At 38.8% G+C, this 20,803-nt stretch overlaps 1 protein-coding gene across 1 annotated transcript in view; it reads right to left on the bottom strand.

Annotated features, from left to right (window-relative positions):
• Positions 1-20,803, bottom strand: part of MED13 (mediator complex subunit 13) — a 1,182,528-nt gene that overhangs the window by 666,131 nt on the left and 495,594 nt on the right. The window lies entirely within an intron of this gene.

Here is a 20,803-nt window from a genome sequence, read left to right as displayed (position 1 = left end):
TAAATGGATTGGTACAGAGCAAAGGATACCCACGGAGTGGGTTTGGAAAACAATTAAATTTGCAGACAAGATTTCGGATATACGGTAGAGATATGTTAATGAAATGCTATTGATAAAAAGCGTATTTGGGGTAGTTAGTAACAGGCATAGAAAATATTTACTTACAGTGGCCCTTTAACCCTTGATTCTATACAGATAAAAGGAATCACACTGTGACCCTGTCTTCTAGCGTTATCATACATGTATAAAAATGAATGATCTTATCAGAACCTATGCTGTGGAACAGGAACACAGCCTTTCAAGTGTGACAGGTAAGTAGCATTGTTTCTAACATGGACTTGAGAGCAGAAAGCAGGCAGCGAAACTAGTCAACGCTGATTGCTTAAGGAGCTGTTAATATGAGTCGGGATGGTTTCGCAGAAGAACTCCCCCTGCATCTCCGGACTCTAACTTTCACCCATGCTCTCACTGAGAGGCTGACAGGACTACTTAAAACTCCAGTCCCATTGGGAAGAGAACTACCCTCCATAAGAGACTACTTTGAATCTTTCAAAACTTCTCTGCCAAACTCCTATGACGATAGGCAAAGAATGACTGGGGGATGAGGGGAGTGGGGGAGGTATTTAAGCCTTTGCCTTGGATGTCTTTGCCTCCTCCTGGTGGCCAGGTTCTTAATTCCCACAAGTAATGAATGACAGTGGACCCTCCTCCCATTAAGATGGAAAACTATTTTATAGTATACTGTCCCTTTAAGCTATAAGGCATTTCTGTTATAAGTATAGCTAAAGACATGCTTTTAATATTAATTATCATAATATCAAATACTGCGTCGCAAATAAATTTAACAGATCAGCATAATTAGGGTTTGGCGGACAACTGCTGTGCAAGACTGGTTAATCAGAAAGTAGAAGCAGCAGATATAGCTGGTCTGAGTATATAGACAGTATGAAGAAATGTCATAAGATTTCTTTCTAAAGGGTCTTTAAAAGAAGTACAGGTAGCCCTCAGTTTACGCCGGGGTTAGGTTCCAGAAGGAATGGTTGTAAATTGAAACCGTTGTAAATTGAAACCCAGTTTATAATGTAAGTCAATGGGAAGTGAGGGAGATAGGTTCCAGGCCCCTCTCAAAATTGTCATAAGCAGGGATAGGCACAGACAAAGGCTGTGGCGGACATTTTCCAAAGTACAGACCTTAGTGAAGGACACCAAGTTATATTTGAAATTAAAAAACATAATTTATGTAAGAACTTACCTGATAAATTCATTTCTTTCATATTAACAAGAGTCCATGAGCTAGTGACGTATGGGATATACATTCCTACCAGGAGGGGCAAAGTTTCCCAAACCTTAAAATGCCTATAAATACACCCCTCACCACACCCACAAATCAGTTTAACGAATAGCCAAGAAGTGGGGTGATAAGAAAAAGTGCGAAGCATATAAAATAAGGAATTGGAATAATTGTGCTTTATACAAAAAAATCATAACCACCACAAAAAAGGGTGGGCCTCATGGACTCTTGTTAATATGAAAGAAATGAATTTATCAGGTAAGTTCTTACATAAATTATGTTTTCTTTCATGTAATTAACAAGAGTCCATGAGCTAGTGACGTATGGGATAATGACTACCCAAGATGTGGATCTTTCCACACAAGAGTCACTAGAGAGGGAGGGATAAAATAAAGACAGCCAATTCCTGCTGAAAATAATCCACACCCAAAATAAAGTTTAACAAAAAACATAAGCAGAAGATTCAAACTGAAACCGCTGCCTGAAGAACTTTTCTACCAAAAACTGCTTCAGAAGAAGAAAATACATCAAAATGGTAGAATTTAGTAAAAGTATGCAAAGAAGACCAAGTTGCTGCTTTGCAGATCTGGTCAACCGAAGCTTCATTCCTAAACGCCCAGGAAGTAGATACTGACCTAGTAGAATGAGCTGTAATTCTTTGAGGCGGAGTTTTACCCGACTCAACATAGGCAAGATGAATTAAAGATTTCAACCAAGATGCCAAAGAAATGGCAGAAGCTTTCTGGCCTTTCCTAGAACCAGAAAAGATAACAAATAGACTAGAAGTCTTACGGAAAGATTTCGTAGCTTCAACATAATATTTCAAAGCTCTAACAACATCCAAAGAATGCAATGATTTCTCCTTAGAATTCTTAGGATTAGGACATAATGAAGGAACCACAATTTCTCTACTAATGTTGTTGGAATTCACAACTTTAGGTAAAAATTCAAAAGAAGTTCGCAACACCGCCTTATCCTGATGAAAAATCAGAAAAGGAGACTCACACGAAAGAGCAGATAATTCAGAAACTCTTCTAGCAGAAGAGATGGCCAAAAGGAACAAAACTTTCCAAGAAAGTAATTTAATGTCCAATGAATGCATAGGTTCAAACGGAGGAGCTTGAAGAGCTCCCAGAACCAAATTCAAACTCCAAGGAGGAGAAATTGACTTAATGACAGGTTTTATACGAACCAAAGCTTGCACAAAACAATGAATATCAGGAAGAATAGCAATCTTTCTGTGAAAAAGAACAGAAAGAGCAGAGATTTGTCCTTTCAAAGAACTTGCGGACAAACCCTTATCCAAACCATCCTGAAGAAATTGTAAAATTCTCGGTATTCTAAAAGAATGCCAAGAAAAATGATGAGAAAGACACCATGAAATATAAGTCTTCCAGACTCTATAATATATCTCTCGAGATACAGATTTACGAGCCTGTAACATAGTATTAATCACGGAGTCAGAGAAACCTCTATGACCAAGAATCAAGCGTTCAATCTCCATACCTTTAAATTTAAGGATTTCAGATCCGGATGGAAAAAAGGACCTTGTGACAGAAGGTCTGGTCTTAACGGAAGAGTCCATGGCTGGCAAGATGCCATCCGGACAAGATCCGCATACCAAAACCTGTGAGGCCATGCCGGAGCTATTAGCAGAACAAACGAGCATTCCCTCAGAATCTTGGAGATTACTCTTGGAAGAAGAACTAGAGGCGGAAAGATATAGGCAGGATGATACTTCCAAGGAAGTGATAATGCATCCACTGCCTCCGCCTGAGGATCCCGGGATCTGGACAGATACCTGGGAAGTTTCTTGTTTAGATGAGAGGCCATCAGATCTATCTCTGGGAGCCCCCACAATTGAACAATCTGAAGAAATACCTCTGGGTGAAGAGACCATTCGCCCGGATGCAACGTTTGGCGACTGAGATAATCCGCTTCCCAATTGTCTACACCTGGGATATGAACCGCAGAGATTAGACAGGAGCTGGATTCCGCCCAAACCAAAATTCGAGATACTTCTTTCATAGCCAGAGGACTGTGAGTCCCTCCTTGATGATTGATGTATGCCACAGTTGTGACATTGTCTGTCTGAAAACAAATGAACGATTCTCTCTTCAGAAGAGGCCAAAACTGAAGAGCTCTGAAAATTGCACGGAGTTCCAAAATATTGATCGGTAATCTCACCTCCTGAGATTCCCAAACTCCTTGTGCCGTCAGAGATCCCCACACAGCTCCCCAACCTGTGAGACTTGCATCTGTTGAAATTACAGTCCAGGTCGGAAGAACAAAAGAAGCCCCCTGAATTAAACGATGGTGATTTGTCCACCACGTTAGAGAGTGTCGAACAATCGGTTTTAAAGATATTAATTGAGATATCTTCGTGTAATCCCTGCACCATTGGTTCAGCATACAGAGCTGAAGAGGTCGCATGTGAAAACGAGCAAAGGGGATCGCGTCCGATGCAGCAGTCATAAGACCTAGAATTTCCATGCATAAGGCTACCGAAGGGAATGATTGTGACTGAAGGTTTCGACAAGCTGTAATCAATTTTAGACGTCTCTTGTCTGTTAAAGACAGAGTCATGGACACTGAATCTATCTGGAAACCCAGAAAGGTTACCCTTGTTTGAGGAATCAAAGAACTTTTTGGTAAATTGATCCTCCAACCATGATCTTGAAGAAACAACACAAGTCGATTCGTATGAGACTCTGCTAAATGTAAAGACGGAGCAAGTACCAAGATATCGTCCAAATAAGGAAATACCACAATACCCTGTTCTCTGATTACAGACAGAAGGGCACCGAGAATCTTTGTGAAAATTCTTGGAGCTGTAGCAAGGCCAAACGGTAGAGCCACAAATTGGTAATGCTTGTCTAGAAAAGAGAATCTCAGGAACTGATAATGATCTGGATGAATCGGAATATGCAGATATGCATCCTGTAAATCTATTGTGGACATATAATTCCCTTGCTGAACAAAAGGCAATATAGTCCTTACAGTTACCATCTTGAACGTTGGTATCCTTACATAACGATTCAATAATTTTAGATCCAGAACTGGTCTGAAGGAATTCTCCTTCTTTGGTACAATGAAGAGATTTGAATAAAACCCCATCCCCTGTTCCGGAACTGGAACTGGCATAATTACTCCAGCCAACTCTAGATCTGAAACACAATTCAGAAATGCTTGAGCTTTCACTGGATTTACTGGGACATGGGAAAGAAAAAATCTCTTTGCAGGAGGTCTCAACTTGAAACCAATTCTGTACCCTTCTGAAACAATGTTCTGAATCCAAAGATTGTGAACAGATTTGATCCAAATTTCTTTGAAAAAACGTAACCTGCCCCCTACCAGCTGAACTGGAATGAGGGCCGTACCTTCATGTGAACTTAGAAGCAGGCTTTGCCTTTCTAGCAGGCTTGGATTTATTCCAGACTGGAGATGGTTTCCAAACTGAAACTGCTCCTGAGGACGAAGGATCAGGCTTTTGTTCTTTGTTGAAACGAAAGGAACGAAAACGATTGTTAGCCCTGTTTTTACCTTTAGATTTTTTATCCTGTGGTAAAAAAGTTCCTTTCCCACCAGTAACAGTTGAAATAATAGAATCCAACTGAGAACCAAATAATTTGTTTCCCTGGAAAGAAATGGAAAGTAGAGTTGATTTAGAAGCCATATCAGCATTCCAAGTCTTAAGCCATAAAGCTCTTCTGGCTAAGATAGCCAGAGACATAAATCTAACATCAACTCTAATAATATCAAAAATGGCATCACAGATGAAATTATTAGCATGCTGGAGAAGAATAATAATATCATGAGAATCACGATTTGTTACTTGTTGCGCTAGAGTTTCCAACCAAAAAGTTGAAGCTGCAGCAACATCAGCCAATGATATAGCAGGTCTAAGAAGATTACCTGAACATAGATAAGCTTTTCTTAGAAAAGATTCAATTTTTCTATCTAAAGGATCCTTAAACGAGGTACCATCTGACGTAGGAATGGTAGTACGTTTAGCAAGGGTAGAAATAGCCCCATCAACTTTAGGGATTTTGTCCCAAAATTCTAACCTGTCAGGCGGAACAGGATATAATTGCTTAAAACGTTTAGAAGGAGTAAATGAATTACCCAATTTATCCCATTCCTTAGCAATTACTGCAGAAATAGCATTAGGAACAGGAAAGACTTCTGGAATAACCGCAGGAGCTTTAAAAACCTTATCCAAACGTATAGAATTAGTATCAAGAGGACTAGAATCCTCTATTTCTAAAGCAATTAGTACTTCTTTAAGTAAAGAGCGAATAAATTCCATCTTAAATAAATATGAAGATTTATCAGCATCAATCTCTGAGACAGAATCCTCTGAACTAGAAGAGTCCAAAGAATCAGAATGATGGTGTTCATTTAAAAATTCATCTGTAGAGAGAGAAGATTTAAAAGACTTTTTACGTTTACTAGAAGGAGAAATAACAGACAAAGCCTTCTTTATGGATTCAGAAACAAAATCTCTTATGTTATCAGGAACATTCTGCACCTTAGATGTTGAGGGAACTGCAACAGGCAATGGTACATCACTAAAGGAAATATTATCTGCTTTAACAAGTTTGTCATGACAATTAATACAAACAACAGCTGGAGAAATAGCTACCAAAAGTTTACAGCAGATACACTTAGCTTTGGTAGATCCAGCAGGCAGTGGTTTTCCTGTAGTATCTTCTGGCTCAGATGCAACGTGAGACATCTTGCAATATGTAAGAGAAAAAACAACATATAAAGCAAAATAAATCAAATTCCTTATAAGACAGTTTCAGGAATGGGAAAAAAATGCCAAACATCAAGCTTCTAGCAACCAGAAGCAAATGAAAATGAGACTGAAATAATGTGGAGACAAAAGCGACGCCCATATTTTTTGGCGCCAAATAAGACGCCCACATTATTTGGCGCCTAAATGCTTTTGGCGCCAAAAATGACGCCACATCCGGAACGCCGACATTTTTGGCGCAAAATAACGTAAAAAAAATAACGCAACTTCCGGCGACACGTATGACGCCGGAAACGGAAATGAATTTTTGCGCCAAAAAAATCCGCGCCAAAAATGACGCAATAAAATGAAGCATTTTCAGCCCCCGCGAGCCTAACAGCCCACAGGGAAAAAAGTCAAATTTTTGAGGTAAGACAAAATATGATAATTTAAAGCATAATCCCAAATATGAAACTGACTGTCTGGAAATAAGGAAAGTTGAACATTCTGAGTCAAGGCAAATAAATGTTTGAATACATATATTTAGAACTTTATAAATAAAGTGCCCAACCATAGCTTAGAGTGTCACAGAAAATAAGACTTACTTACCCCAGGACACTCATCTACATGTTTGTAGAAAGCCAAACCAGTACTGAAACGAGAATCAGTAGAGGAAATGGTAAATATAAGAGTATATCGTCGATCTGAAAAGGGAGGTAAGAGATGAATCTCTACGACCGATAACAGAGAACCTTATGAAATAGACCCCGTAGAAGGAGATCACTGCATTCAATAGGCAATACTCTCCTCACATCCCTCTGACATTCACTGCACGCTGAGAGGAAAACCGGGCTCCAACTTGCTGCGGAGCGCATATCAACGTAGAATCTAGCACAAACTTACTTCACCACCTCCCTTGGAGGCAAAGTTTGTAAAAACTGATTTGTGGGTGTGGTGAGGGGTGTATTTATAGGCATTTTAAGGTTTGGGAAACTTTGCCCCTCCTGGTAGGAATGTATATCCCATACGTCACTAGCTCATGGACTCTTGTTAATTACATGAAAGAAACATTATTTTATAGTGCTTGGTGTTATTATACTGATGCAGATATCTCTGATCCTATAACCAGCCCTCCTCTGGCTATACCCATGAGCCAGTGTAACTACTGTGTCTTTGTATAGTGCTTGGTGTTATTATACTGATGCAGATACCACTGATCCTATAACCAGCCCTCCTCTGGCTATACCCATGTGTTAGTGTCACTACTGTGTCATTATATAGCGCTGGGTGTTATTATACTGATGCAGATACCACTGACCTTATAACCAGCCCTTGTCTGGCTATACGGATGTGCCAGTGTCACTACTGTGTCTTTGTATAGAGATGGGTGTTATTATACAGATGCAGATACACATCCAGTATTTCACTCAGGCTTTATTTATTCCTTAAGTTATCACCCAATATCGATAGCAGTCTCTTGACAAGCCACTAACTTTATTTACACTACATTTTTTTATTCCTATTATTTAATCAGAAAGAAAATATATACTAAGGTTGTGGTGGACACTGCAAGGGCTAGTCACGGACACCAGTGTCCGTGTACAGACACATTGCCTATCCCTGGTCATAAGTAACACCTAATCCATTATTTTTAAAGTTTTGAAATGAAGACTTTAAATGCTAAAAAGCATTATAAACCTAATAAAATAATCACACAACACAGAATAAATAATTAAACTAAGTTAAATGGACAAAAACATTTGCTAAACAGCAATATACACCTAATAAAATAATCACACAACACAGACTTCTCTTGCATTTTTCTGCAAACAGTTCTTTCTATGCATTCCAATCTGGACTGATTTATAGACAGGAAGTTCTTGTTCCTTTGAAATCTGCTCGATAGCTCAGGTCTGGTTAAACTGATTAATTTCAGCTTGCTTGGCTTTGCTGCAACACAATCAGACAGCTACACCTACTGGCTATTTTAATAAATGCACTGCTTCTCAATGCTTTTCAATAGCAGTCACATGACTGGAAAAAAGGTTGTTATTCTGAAACGGTGTAAATTGAACCGTTGTAAAACGAGGGCCACCTGTACTGTCTTTTAGGGGAATAGTAGAACTGTTAGCTAGAGTGGAAATGGCCCCATAAACTTTGGTAACTGTTTCCCATAACTCTAAGGGCAAGATTACAAGTTGCACGGCAAATCTGTTTTTCACAATTGTGAAAACACAGCGTGCGTTATGGCTTTTTCGCATTTGGGGTTGCACAGGTATTACAAGTTGCAAACTAACTTATTTTTCGCGCGTGTTAACCTGCGTAATCCAAAAAGCCAAATCGCGTGTTCACGTTTTCTCCCATAGAAGTCAATAGAGAAGACAAAGAAATAAAACCCCAATCTGTTGCGCAAAACCCATGACTTATTCTTCTCGAAACGTGTACATGAAAATGCAAATATTTCATATTGAGAGAATGTTTTCATAATGGAATATGTTCTATTTATTTCTAAATCTCTCTCTCTCTCTCTCTATATATATATATATATATATATATATATATATATATATATATATATATATATATATATATATATATATATATATATATATATATATATATATATAATCTATATCTAATGATTTTTGGACTATTTATTTCAGTTCTTTTGACAGACTTGCATTTTAGCCAAGCAGTGCCGATTCCTAGGTAACTTCACATGCGTGAGCTCAATGTTATCTATATGACATACATGAACTAACGCCCTCTAGTGGTGCAAAACTATTAAAATGCATTCAAATTAGAGGCGGCCTTCAAGGTCTAAGAAATTAGCATATGAGCGTACCAAGGTTTAGCTTACAACTAAGAATACCAAGAGAACAAAGCAAAATTGTGGATAAAAGTAAATTGTCTAAAATTACATGCCCTATTTGAATCATGAAAGTTTATTTTGGACTTGACTGTCCCTTTAATGTTTGCCTAGTTCACTATGTGGTTAGAGCTACATAGGGTGGAGTGCGGAGACTAGTTGAGCAATCAATAGTCAATAACAGAGGCAGTGGAGCTGGGGGCATATGCTGTCTGGTGTTGATATCTGTGTAGTGTGGCTTCTCAAATTAATTTACAGTCTAAAAAGGTTTATAGCTTCTGTATTTTATAGTATCCGTACTCCTCTACGAGTAGCCTCTCTGTCATGTTAGAGATCCAGTCAGCTATCGTGGGTATTGTTGGTTTCTTCCAATTCTATGCAATCAAAATCTGTCGATTTAAGGGAGAATTGTAATAGTCTAAGAAGGAGATTACACAGGAATTTAACAAGGAGCTTCAAATGGGCTAGAGAGGTGTCTAAGGTAAATGAAGAACTTAACAGCTGTAAAAATTATACCACCGCTGTCCAGAAAATTTAAATTTTAGGACAACTCCACCATATGTGAAGTATGGTTTCCTTTAATATTGCATCCTCTCCAACATTTGTCGGTAGAGTTGGGATATATGCTTTTAATGCGAGATGGAGTAAGATACCATCTTGTAATTATTTTATCATTTAATTCTATGACCTTTGTTGAAGTCAAATTTTTTTTAATGTTGCTAATGAATATACGAAGCCAGATGTGGGGTCTAAGACCTTGTCAAGTTCTAAGTGCCATCTCTGTTTGTGTAAGCTGTTAAGTTAGTGGTCTAGTCATGTGGTAGCATGATATTTGCTACAGCTAGTGTATGCCTCATAGTCAGGTTGAGTTTATATTGAGATGTATGTATGTGGTGTGTTAGTTGCCTATATTTGAGGCAATTTGCAAAAGTGCCGTTAAGGATGTCTCCCATTTCAGTTATAGATTTGAGTTGGGTGCTGTTCAGTAATTTGCAGATTGGGATTGTTCTATATATCTAATCAGATAAGTTGTGGGACATTCCATGCCACTTAGTAACTCTGTTTGGCGAAATTGGGGAGAGGGGGGCCTCAATGTGGAGATATGCGAGTTGTTATATAAAATTCTGTCCAACGTACTAAATACGCTCCTGTATAATGGATAGGTTTTAGTAGCCTCTGGTCTATGAGATTTAGGTACCCAACATCAGGCTCCAATTTTTGGTGTGCTCAGTATGTGTGTGTCTTTTGCCCTCCATGCTTTAGTTTGTGTGTTTCTTCCAATCCATGATTCATTGTTAACATGTGGCTTTGTAATATACTTCTATATTAGGGAGGCCTAATCTGCCTCTATTTTGAGATCTATACATTGTGTTCTTATTAATTTGAGGTTTAATGACGCCCTATACAAAAAGAGTAAGTGAGCTTTGTATTTGCTGTATATATGAGGGTGCCCGCACCAAAGGTACAGCCTGAAGTACAAACAGTATGCTGGGGAGGATAGTCATTTTAAGAATTTATATTCTTCCCCACCAGGAGAAAGGGCGGTTTGACCATGAAGATAGATCTTGTTGGAAAGTAGTTAGACATTTTTTGTAATTCAAGTTGAATAGCTTGTGTTTGTTAAGAGTTAGGTATATTCCTAAGTATCTAAACGCACTGCTTTGAAGTTTGTGGGAGCTGATATCTATTAACTGGCAATGCTCTACTTTCGATAGATTTATGTTTAAGGAGTTCAGATTTGGAGGAGTTGTTAATCAAGAAACATGAAAGTTCACCAAAAGCGCTGAATTCTTTGACTACTTCAGGGAGGGAGGTTTGGGGGAATGACAGCAAAAAAAGTATGTCATCTGCATATAAGGATATTCTGAAATCATTATTACCTAGAGAAATTCCAGTTATCTTGGGGTTTCACTGTATATGGGCCACCAGGGTTTACATGATAAGGACAAAAAGGAAAGATGATAAAGGGCAACCTTGACTAGTACCGTTGTTTATGTCTAGACTATCGGATAAGTCAGTTTACTCTTATTCTAGCTGTTGGGTAAGGATATAAACTCTTGATTCTTCTTATAATGTCTCCAAAGCCAAATTTTTCTAATGTATGAAACAAAAAGTCCCAATTTAGGCGATCAAATGCCTTTTCAGCATCTTTTGATAGTAATACTGATTTTATGGTATGTGTTTTAGCATATTCCATGAGTTGTAGTGCACAGATCGTGTTATCCTAGTTTCTCTACCGGGGACAAATCCAACTTGGTCCGTATGGAGGGCAAGACTATTAATTCAATTGGCTATCATTTTGGTGTAGATTTTCAAATCAGCATTTATTAAGGAGATTGGTCTAAAGTTCTGAGGTACATCATGGGTTTTACCAGGTTTTGGTATCACGGAGATATGTGCTTCCTTAGTTTGTATGGGGAGGAAACCTTGATCACCTAAGGATCAAAATTGGGCTAATAGATGAGGTGTCAGTAGGTTTTATAGTATTTATTGGTGAATCCATCGGGGCCTGGTCTTTTGCCAATTGGTAGACTTTCAATTGCATTAAGGATTTCTTTTAAGGATAAATCGTTTCCTCTAAGGTTAATTTTTTTTTGTTATTTGAGGTAAGTCTATTTCTCAAAGATAGTATATAATGTTATCAATGTTTTGAGTGCTGTATTTAATCAGTAAATTATATATGCCATTATAGTAGTCTCTGAAAACATTGGCTGTTTGGGAGTTTTCGTGAACCAGTTCCCCTGTATGTTGTAAATATTTATTGCTGATTTTTTGCGAAGTGCTTTAGCTAGGAGTGGGCCTGCTCTGTAACCCCAATGAAAGTATAAATTTAAAGGAACATTGCCTTTCTATGAGCTTCCTTTTGTAAGTATGCATTGAGGGAGTTTGGCGCTTTGGTCACTTGATAGAATAGTATTTGATTATGGTTTGTATTGTGAATATTTTCAGCCTTTTCTAGGTCATGCGTGAGTTTTTATATTACATTTTAATTCTATTTGACTTTTTTGTATGATAATTCCCCTGACTGCTTTATGAGCTTCCCATAGGAGCCTGTTGTTCCCCAAAGAATCAATGTTATGTTGAAAATAGCCCTGAATATTCTCTTAGATTTTAGTTTTTATGTTGGGGTTATGTAGTAAAGAGTCATCTAGTTTCCATTGTCATGAGTATGGAGGTTTGTCAGGCCATAATAGTTCTATAGATACTATCGAGCAATCTGTCAATGAGGCGGGGTGAATGTCGGAATGAAGGATAAGATTCAGGCGTGAGTGGTCTATTAAGAAATAGTCAATTATGGAGTAAGTTTTTTTGGGTATGTGAGTAAAATTTATAGTTTTGTGAACTAGGGTGATGTAGTCACCAGATGTCTATAAGTGTGTTATTATTTAGACTGTTCTTAATGCTTAATCTATGTTTGATACTGAGATTTGTTTTAGTTGAGGCGCTGTCTAGAAGTAGGCAAAGGGTCACATTGAGATTGCCTCCTAAGATTAAAACTCCAGTTCGATTTTCTAGTATTTTGTTGCTTATCTGTTTAAAAAATCTGTTCTGGTTTGTGTTAGGAGAATAGATATTTACCAATGTGATTGGGTTATTATGAAAAAGGCCAGTCAATATTAGAAATCTACCTTCTGAGTCTTCTATTCTATTTGTTACTTGGAAATGGGTATTTTAAAACAATAAAATTAAAAGAAAAATCAAACAATCCAAATGGAAGAGAGCTAAAAATATATGACAGGCATTTGAGATTCTTCTTGAGTTACGGAACTACAGCTACATAACTGTGGACATTCAAACTATAAAAGCAACTTGTGAAATTGTATACTATGAAGATTTTCCACTTGTTTTCCTTTCATGTGTCTATATGCTTTCAAAGTACCTGTGAAATCCCAACTTTTATAAATTTGTTGTAAAAAAATAAATAAAAAGTCCAATAAAAGTTAATTGAAAGGAAAAAATATATGAGAGGATTAGCATAATGTTTGGGTTAGCAAGGGGGTCCTTCATTTGTTTTTGCACAAATATGGACAAAACTAAAGAGCATCTAATGTGATTTAAGAGTTTTATATGAGCAAGACAGAAGAGGATCATTAATGTATTGAAGCATAGAGGACAGTATGTAGTCTGGGAGTGTTAACACAAGGAGAGAGATGGTATAAGTTTCTCTATGTATGCATACTTAGAATATGTAAGATAGGTATACTTGTGTGGGGACATGTCTGAGGCAGATGACATGTAAAAGATGGGTAGGGGAGATGTATGTAATGTGTATTTATAACTCCCATTACAAGGTGTTTATTTACAGATCATTTGATAAAACAGTAAAAAGGATACAGAAGTCTCATTCTTAGATGGATGGTGATAGCGGTTGATAGTCCTTGAGTTTAACCCTGACTATTGGAGTTCAGGTAGTTTTAGATGGGTGCACTCTATTAACGCACCTTTGTGTATATCCTAGTGAAGGTTAAAATATATTAACAATGGGTAACAGAGTGTATATTTGGTTGGATTCAGGTAGTGTCAATGTTATAATTTGGATCTGAGGGGTCACTGTGCATATTTCTGTAGTGTTTCCTGTTGACTTGGTCCATTGAGGGCTTTGATGTTGAGGCTTCTGTTGCATCTCCCCCTGGATGGTGTTTGTGTTGGGCCTTCCTTTAAACATGGTAGTGAGGGTAGTGGGAGGTCTAGAGCTCTGTAGAAATCTTTCAGGGCACCTGGTGTTCTATATGTTATGATTTTATAATTTTTGCTGATTTATAAGCAAAAAGGCAATCCCGATCTATATTTCATGTTGCTGTCCCTTAAGTGTTCCATGAGGAATTTTGCTTCTCTCCTGTTTGCCAGGGACATGGTGCTTAGGTCAGCAAAAATCTGAAGATTATCATCTTCAAATTGTAGAGTGCTGCGTTTTCTGGCAGCTGAGATGATTCTTTCTTTATCCTGGTACTTGAAATTTAAGGATAATGTCCCTTGGGTGATGTTTCTTTTGTTCTCTGGCACAAGGCTCTGTGCCCTGTACAATTGTATGTCCGGTAGGGAATTGTCATCCAACAAGAATTGGAATAGTCGTTGAAGATAGGTGTGAATTTGGCTAGTTTGAACAAATTCTGGGACACCTCTAACCCTCAAGTTTTGTCTACTGCCTCTATTGTTGAGGTCTTCCAGTTGATATTTAACTTGCTGTATTTGGGAGTCCTGGGTAGACATTTTTAATGATTATCAGTTATATTTGCTATTTTTTCAGAAGTTCCTGTACATAAATATCTTTCACCGAGATCTGTGATATTTTTTTTTTATTTCTGCCAAGACTTCCTTGAGAATTTTTCCCACCTGCAGTACACAAAGGTGTGGAAATCTGCCTTTGTAGGAAGAGAGCGAAGATCAGCTCTTGTTAGAGGGGTAGTACGTGCAGGTATGGCAGAGTCTTGAGAGGTTTGTGGAGAGGTCAAATCTTCTTCCTCAGGGTGTTTCAGATCCCTGTAGAAAGCTCAATGCTATGAAATATGTGTTCATTTTAGAAACCAGAGTTTGTTCTGGTTTGGATGTTTTATCTCCTTTTGATTGTTTTTTAGAAGCCTTCAGTGAAGGGTCAATATGGTCAGTGTTAAGGTTTTATTTAGGACAAAGAGTTGCTTCTAGTGATTTACAATAACTATTCAGAAGCTTAATCAGTTAGAGTTCTGCACTGCACCGTTCTTCTCTTAACCCTAAACTCTTTGGTGATTATCCTTATCTAGGTTTTGAGGGCTAAGAATAGGTTAATGCGGGTGCGAGTTCCATTCGTCAGCCAAGACAGACATGCAACCTATTTCCCTTTATAAATAGGTATTTGCTATATTTGCGATATTTTGGGCCTACAAGTCAGTGTTCACTGCGCTGTAAAAAAATCCATGTGGAAGGTAGCATTACTTGGTCTAGTGTCTGTATTTGCTAGATTCCAGAAATGTGGTTCAATCCCTTGTTTTCCACTACTGTGGTGATTTGTACTGTGGGAGGGGGTCTTCCAAAGTTTTATAGTCTTTATTGAATGTGATGTGCTAGAATCCCAGTCTGTGTTGTGGGAGTGATCCGGCTTATATCAGCTTATCCTGTGTTTCAGGTGTGGTGCACTTATTTTGATTGATGACGGCTTGATTCCCCTGGAGTCATCCTAAGGTAGGAGCGGTTTCTGAATGTTCCCCGGGGTCTCAGGTCGCAGTGGTATTGTGAGATGCCGAGCAATGTCTGTGGCCTCTGTTGCCTCTACACGCCCTGTTGGTTAGTGTGAGCAGCCATTAGTCCAACGTGCGCGTATAATGACATGCTGTTGTATTTCGAAGGCTGCATCAATTTTGAAGTGTGTTTCAAAATCAAATTGTAAGTGCGTGTACTATGAAGCGCTAGCTTGACAAGTATTATAAGTGTTGGTTTTATATACAGTGTATATATATATATATATATATATATATATATATATATATATATATATATATATATATATATATATATATATATATATATAAACAAAGAATGTAGGAGGGCAGTCACAGTACTTTCCAATGATAAAAACTATTTCCTTTATTTGTATAAATCAAATTATTTACAAGTCGACGTTTCAGCTGATACAGCCTTCTTCAAGACAATCTACGATTAAACATACAATATATCAAACCAAAGTGATACAAATCCTATGCATATCAAATTTGCATTTTACAATAATTAAATAAAATCCCACCAAAATCCCTTAAACCTAAACAGAGTGTCATTACAGCTTTTATTTCAAAATTAAAAAAATCTTAACGACTAGACGTTTAAACAAATCTGTAATTTATTCCAGCAGAATTTGCATTATATATATATCACAGAAAGTACTATTTATAACTGTATCCAACATACTAATGATAATGAAACAATCACATTAAAACCCTCAACGTTATATTCACATTAGGCAACAATTGTTATGTCACGGTAAATTGCATGTAGTGAAAAAAGGTAACATAACTGAACTGCACTATGCACATCGCAACTATGTTGCAGTAAGCGTCTTTAGTTGAGCCAACTGGACATTGTATTGCTATGTTGCAGTTAGCCTGTTTAGTTAAAGGGACAGTCTAGTCCAAAATAAACTTTCATGATTCAGATAGAGAATATAATTTTAAACAATTTACTTTTATCACCAATTTTGCTTTGTTCTCTTGGTATTCTTAGTTGAAAGCTAAACCTAGGAGGTTCATATACTAATTTCTAAGCCCTTGAAGGCCGCCTCTTCTCTCAGAGCATTTTGACAGTTTTTCACCACTAGAGGGTGTTAGTTCATGTGTGTCATATAGATGACACTGTGCTCATGCACGTGGAGTTCCAGTGAGCCAGCTCTGATTGGCTAAAATGGATGTCTGTCAAAAAAACTGAAATAAGGGGGCAGTTTGCAGAGGATTAGATACAAGGTAATCAGAGAGGTAAAAAGTAAATTTATGCTTACCTGATAAATTAATTTCTTCTACGATACGACAAGTCCACGGATTTCATCCTTACTTATGGATATTAACCTCCTGCTAACAGGAAGTGGCAAAGAGCACCACAGCAGAACTGTATATGTAGCTCCTCCCATCCCTCCACCACCAGTCATTCGACCGAAGGTTTAGGAAGAGAAAGGAAAAGCTAAAAGGTGCAGAGGTGACTGAAGTTTATAAAAAATAAAATATAATCTAAATCTGTCTGAAAAATGACAGGGAGGGCTGTGGACTCGTCGTATCTTAGAAAAAATTAATTTATCAGGTAAGCATAAATTTACTTTTCTTCTACAAGATACGACGAGTCCACGGATTTCATCCTTACTTGTGGGATACAATACCAAAGCTACAGGACACGGATGAAACGGGAGGGACAAGACAGAGACCTAAACGGAAGGCACCACTGCTTGAAGAACTTTTCTCCCAAAAACAGCCTCAGAAGAAGCAAAAGTATCAAATTTGGAAAATGTGGAAAAAGTATAAAGAGACGACCAAGTCGCAGCTTTGCAAATCTGCTCAACAGGAGCATCGTTTTTAAAAGCCCATGTGGAAGCCACAGCCCTAGTAGAATGAGTCGTAATTCAGTTTTTCAGGAGGCTGCTGTTCAGCAGTCTCGTATGCAAGGCGGATGATACTCCTCAGCCAAAAAGAAAGAGAGGTAGCCGTAGCTTTCTGACACCTACGCTTTCCAGAATAAACAATGAATGACGACGGAAATCCTTAGTTGCCTGCAAGTAAAACTTCAAGGCACGGACCACGTCCAGGTTATGTAACAGACGCTCCTTCTTAGAAGAAGGATTAGGACACAAGGAAGGAACAACAATTTCTTGATTAATATTTTTATTTGAAAACACCTTAGAAAGGAATCCAGGTTTGGTACGCAAAACCCCCTTATCAGAATGAAATATAAGATAAGGCGAATCACATTGTAATGCTGAAAGAAGAAGAAATAGCAACCAAAAACAAAACTTTCCAAGATAATTTAATATCTATGGAATGCATGGGTTCAAACGGAACCCCTTGAAGAACATTAAGAACTAAATTCAAACTCCAGGAAAAGTAATTGGTCTAAATAAAGGCTTAACATTAAGAACTAAATTCAAACTCCAGGGAGAAGTAATTGGTCTAAATACAGGCTTAATTCTGGTTAGAGCCTGACAAAAAGACTGAACATCTGGAACATCTGCCAAACGTTTGTGAAGCAAAATTAAAGCAGAAATCTGTCCCTTTAAGGAACTCGCAGATAATCCTTTCTCCAATCCTTCTTGGAGAAAAGACAGCATCCTGGAAATCCTAACTCTACTCCATGAGTAACCCTTGGATTCACACCAAAAAAAGATATTTACACCATATCTTATGATAGATCTTTCTAGTGACAGGCTTACGTGCCTGTATCAAAGTATCAATGACTGAATCTGAGAATCCCAGCTTAGATAAAGTCAAGCGTTCAATCTCCAAGCAGTCAGCTGCAGAGAATTTAGATTTGGATGTTGGAAAGGTCCTTGAATGAAGGTCCTGTCTCAAAGGAAGTTTCCACGGTGGAAGAGAGGACATGTCCACTAGATCCGCATGCCAAGTCCTGCGTGGCCACGCAGGCGCGATTAGAAACACCGAAGCTCTCTCCTGTTTGATCTGAACAATCACGCGTGGAAGGAGAGGAAACAGTGGAAACACATAAGCTAGGCTGAACGACCAAGGCACTGCCAAGGCATCTATCAGTTCGGCCTGGGGATTCCTCGACCTGGATCCGTATCTTGGAAGCTTGGCATTCTGACAAGATGCCATCAGATCCAAAGAATCAGTGAGGCAAACCCCTCCAGATGAAGTTCCCACTCCCCCGGATGAAAAATCCGCTTCCCAGTTCTCTACTCCTGGTATGTATATTGCCGACAGATAACAAGAGTGGGCCTCCGCCCATCGAATTATCTTGAATACTTCTATCATCAATAACGAACTCCTCGTTCCCCCCTGATGATTGATATAAGCTACAGTCGTAATATTGTCCGACTGGAATCTGATGAATTTGGCAAAGGCCAACTGAGGCCATGCCTGAAGCGCATTGAATATTGCTCTCAATTCCAGAATATTGATTGGAAGTAGACACTCCACCCGAGTCCATACACCCTGAGCCTTCAGGGAATTCCAGACTGCACCCCAGCCCAGGAGGCTGGCGTCCGTTGCCACTATCACCCAAGAGGGTCTGCGGAAACACGTCCCCTGTGACAGATGATCCAGTGACAACCACCAAAGAAGAGAGTCTCTGGTCTCTTGATCCAGATTTATCTGAGGAGATAGATTCGCATAGTCCCCATTCCACTGCCTGAGCATGCACAGCTGCAGTGGTATGAGATGAAAATGAGCAAACGGAATGATGTCCATTGCCGCTACCATTAATCCAATTACCTCCATACACTGAGCCACTGATGGCCGAGGAATGGTCTGAAGGGCTCGGCAAGTATTTAGAATCTTTGATTTTTTTGATCTCCATCAAATATTTTCATGTCTTCCGAGTCTATCAGAGTTCCCAAGAAGGGAACCCTTGTCTGTGGAACTAGTGAACTCTTTTCTAGATTCACTTTCAAACCGTGAGTTCTCAGAAAAGACAACACTGTGTCTGTATGAGATTTCATCAGATAAGTCGACGCCTGAATTAAAATATCGTCCAGATAAGGTGCCACTGTTATGTCCCGCGGACTGAGAACCGCCAGAAGGGACCCTAGAACCTTTGTGAAGATCCTGGGTGCTGTGGCCAACCCGAAGGGAAGAGCCACAAACTGAAAATGTTTGTCCAGGAAGGTAAACCTTAGGAACTGATGTTGATCTTTTGTGAATAGGGATATGAAGGTAAGCATCCTTCAAGTCCACGGTAGTCATATATTGACCCTCCTGGATCATTGGTAAGATTGTTCGTATACTCTCCTTCTTGAACGATGGGACTCTGATAAACTTGTTTAGACACTTGAGATCTAAAATGGGTCTGAAAGTTATCTCTTTTATGGGAACCACGAAAATATTTGAGTAAAACCCCTGTCCCTGTTCCAGTTTTGGAACGGGACGAATTACTCACATGGTAGAAAGGTCTTTTACACAGCGTAAGAACGCCTCTCTTTATCTGGTCTACAGACAATCGTGAAAGATGAAATCTCCCTCTTGGGAGAAAATCCTTGAATTCCAGTTGATACCCGTGGGTCACGATTTCCAATGCCCAGGGATCCTGAACATCTCTTGCCCAAGCCTGGGCAAAGAAAGAAAGTCTGCCCCCTACTAGATCCGGTCCCGGATCAGGGGCCGCCTCTTCATGCTGTCTTTGTAGCAGTAGCAGGCTTCTTGGGTTGTTTTACCTTTGTTCCAAGCCTGGTTGGGTCTCCAGACGGATTTGGACTGAGCAAAATTCCCTTCCTGCTTTGTGGAGGAAGAGGAAGCAGAGGGTACTCCTTTAAAATTTCAAAAGGAACGAAAATTATTTTGTCTACCCCTTATCTTAACAGACTTATCCTGAGGTAGGGCGTGACCTTTACCTCCAGTAATGTCAGAAATGATTTCCTTCAACTTAGGCCCGAATAGGGTCTTACCCTTGAAAGGAATAGCTAAGAGCTTAGATTTTGATGACACATCAGCAGACCATGATTTTAAACATAACGCTCTACGCGCTAAAAATGGCAAATCCGGCATTTTTCGCCGCCAATTTAGCAATTTGAAAGGCGGCATCTGTAATAAAATAATTAGCTAGCTTGAGAGCCTTAATTCTATCTAAAATGTCCTCTAAAGGGGTTTCAACCTTTAGAGACTCTTCTAGAGCATCGAACCAAAAAGCTGCTGCAGTAGTGACAGGAACAATGCAAGCTGTTGGTTGTAAAAGAAAACCTTGATGAATATATAATTACTTTAGAAGACCCTCTAACTTCTTACCCATAGGGTCTTTGAAACACAACTGTCTTCAATAGGTATAGTGGTACGCTTAGCCAGGGTAGAAATAGCTCCCTCCACCTTAGGGACCGACTGCCAAGAGTCCCGAATGGTGTGATATGGGATCCATTTTCTTGAAATTAGGAGGAGGAGAGAACGGTATACCCGGTCTGTCCCATTCCTTTTTTATAATTTCCGAAATTCTTTTAGGAACCAGAAAAACATCAGTGTAAGTAGGTACCTCCAAATATTTGTCCATTTTACACAATTTCTCTAGTGGAATTACAATAGGGTCACAATCATCCAGAGTCGCTAAAACCACCCTAAGTAACAGGCGGAGGTGTTCAAGCTTAAATTTAAAAGACATAACGTCCGAATCTGTCTGAGGTAACATACTTCCAGGGTCTGAAAGTTCTCCCTCAGACAATAATTCCCTGACCCCCAACTCAGAGCCCTGTGAGGGTACATCGGAAATAGCCAACAAAGCATCAGAGGATTCAGTATGC

Source organism: Bombina bombina, chromosome 3 (genome assembly GCF_027579735.1).
Source record: "Bombina bombina isolate aBomBom1 chromosome 3, aBomBom1.pri, whole genome shotgun sequence".
NCBI lineage: Eukaryota > Metazoa > Chordata > Amphibia > Anura > Bombinatoridae > Bombina > Bombina bombina.
Note: the sequence above shows the minus strand (reverse complement) of the source record. Positions and strands in the feature narration are given on the sequence as shown.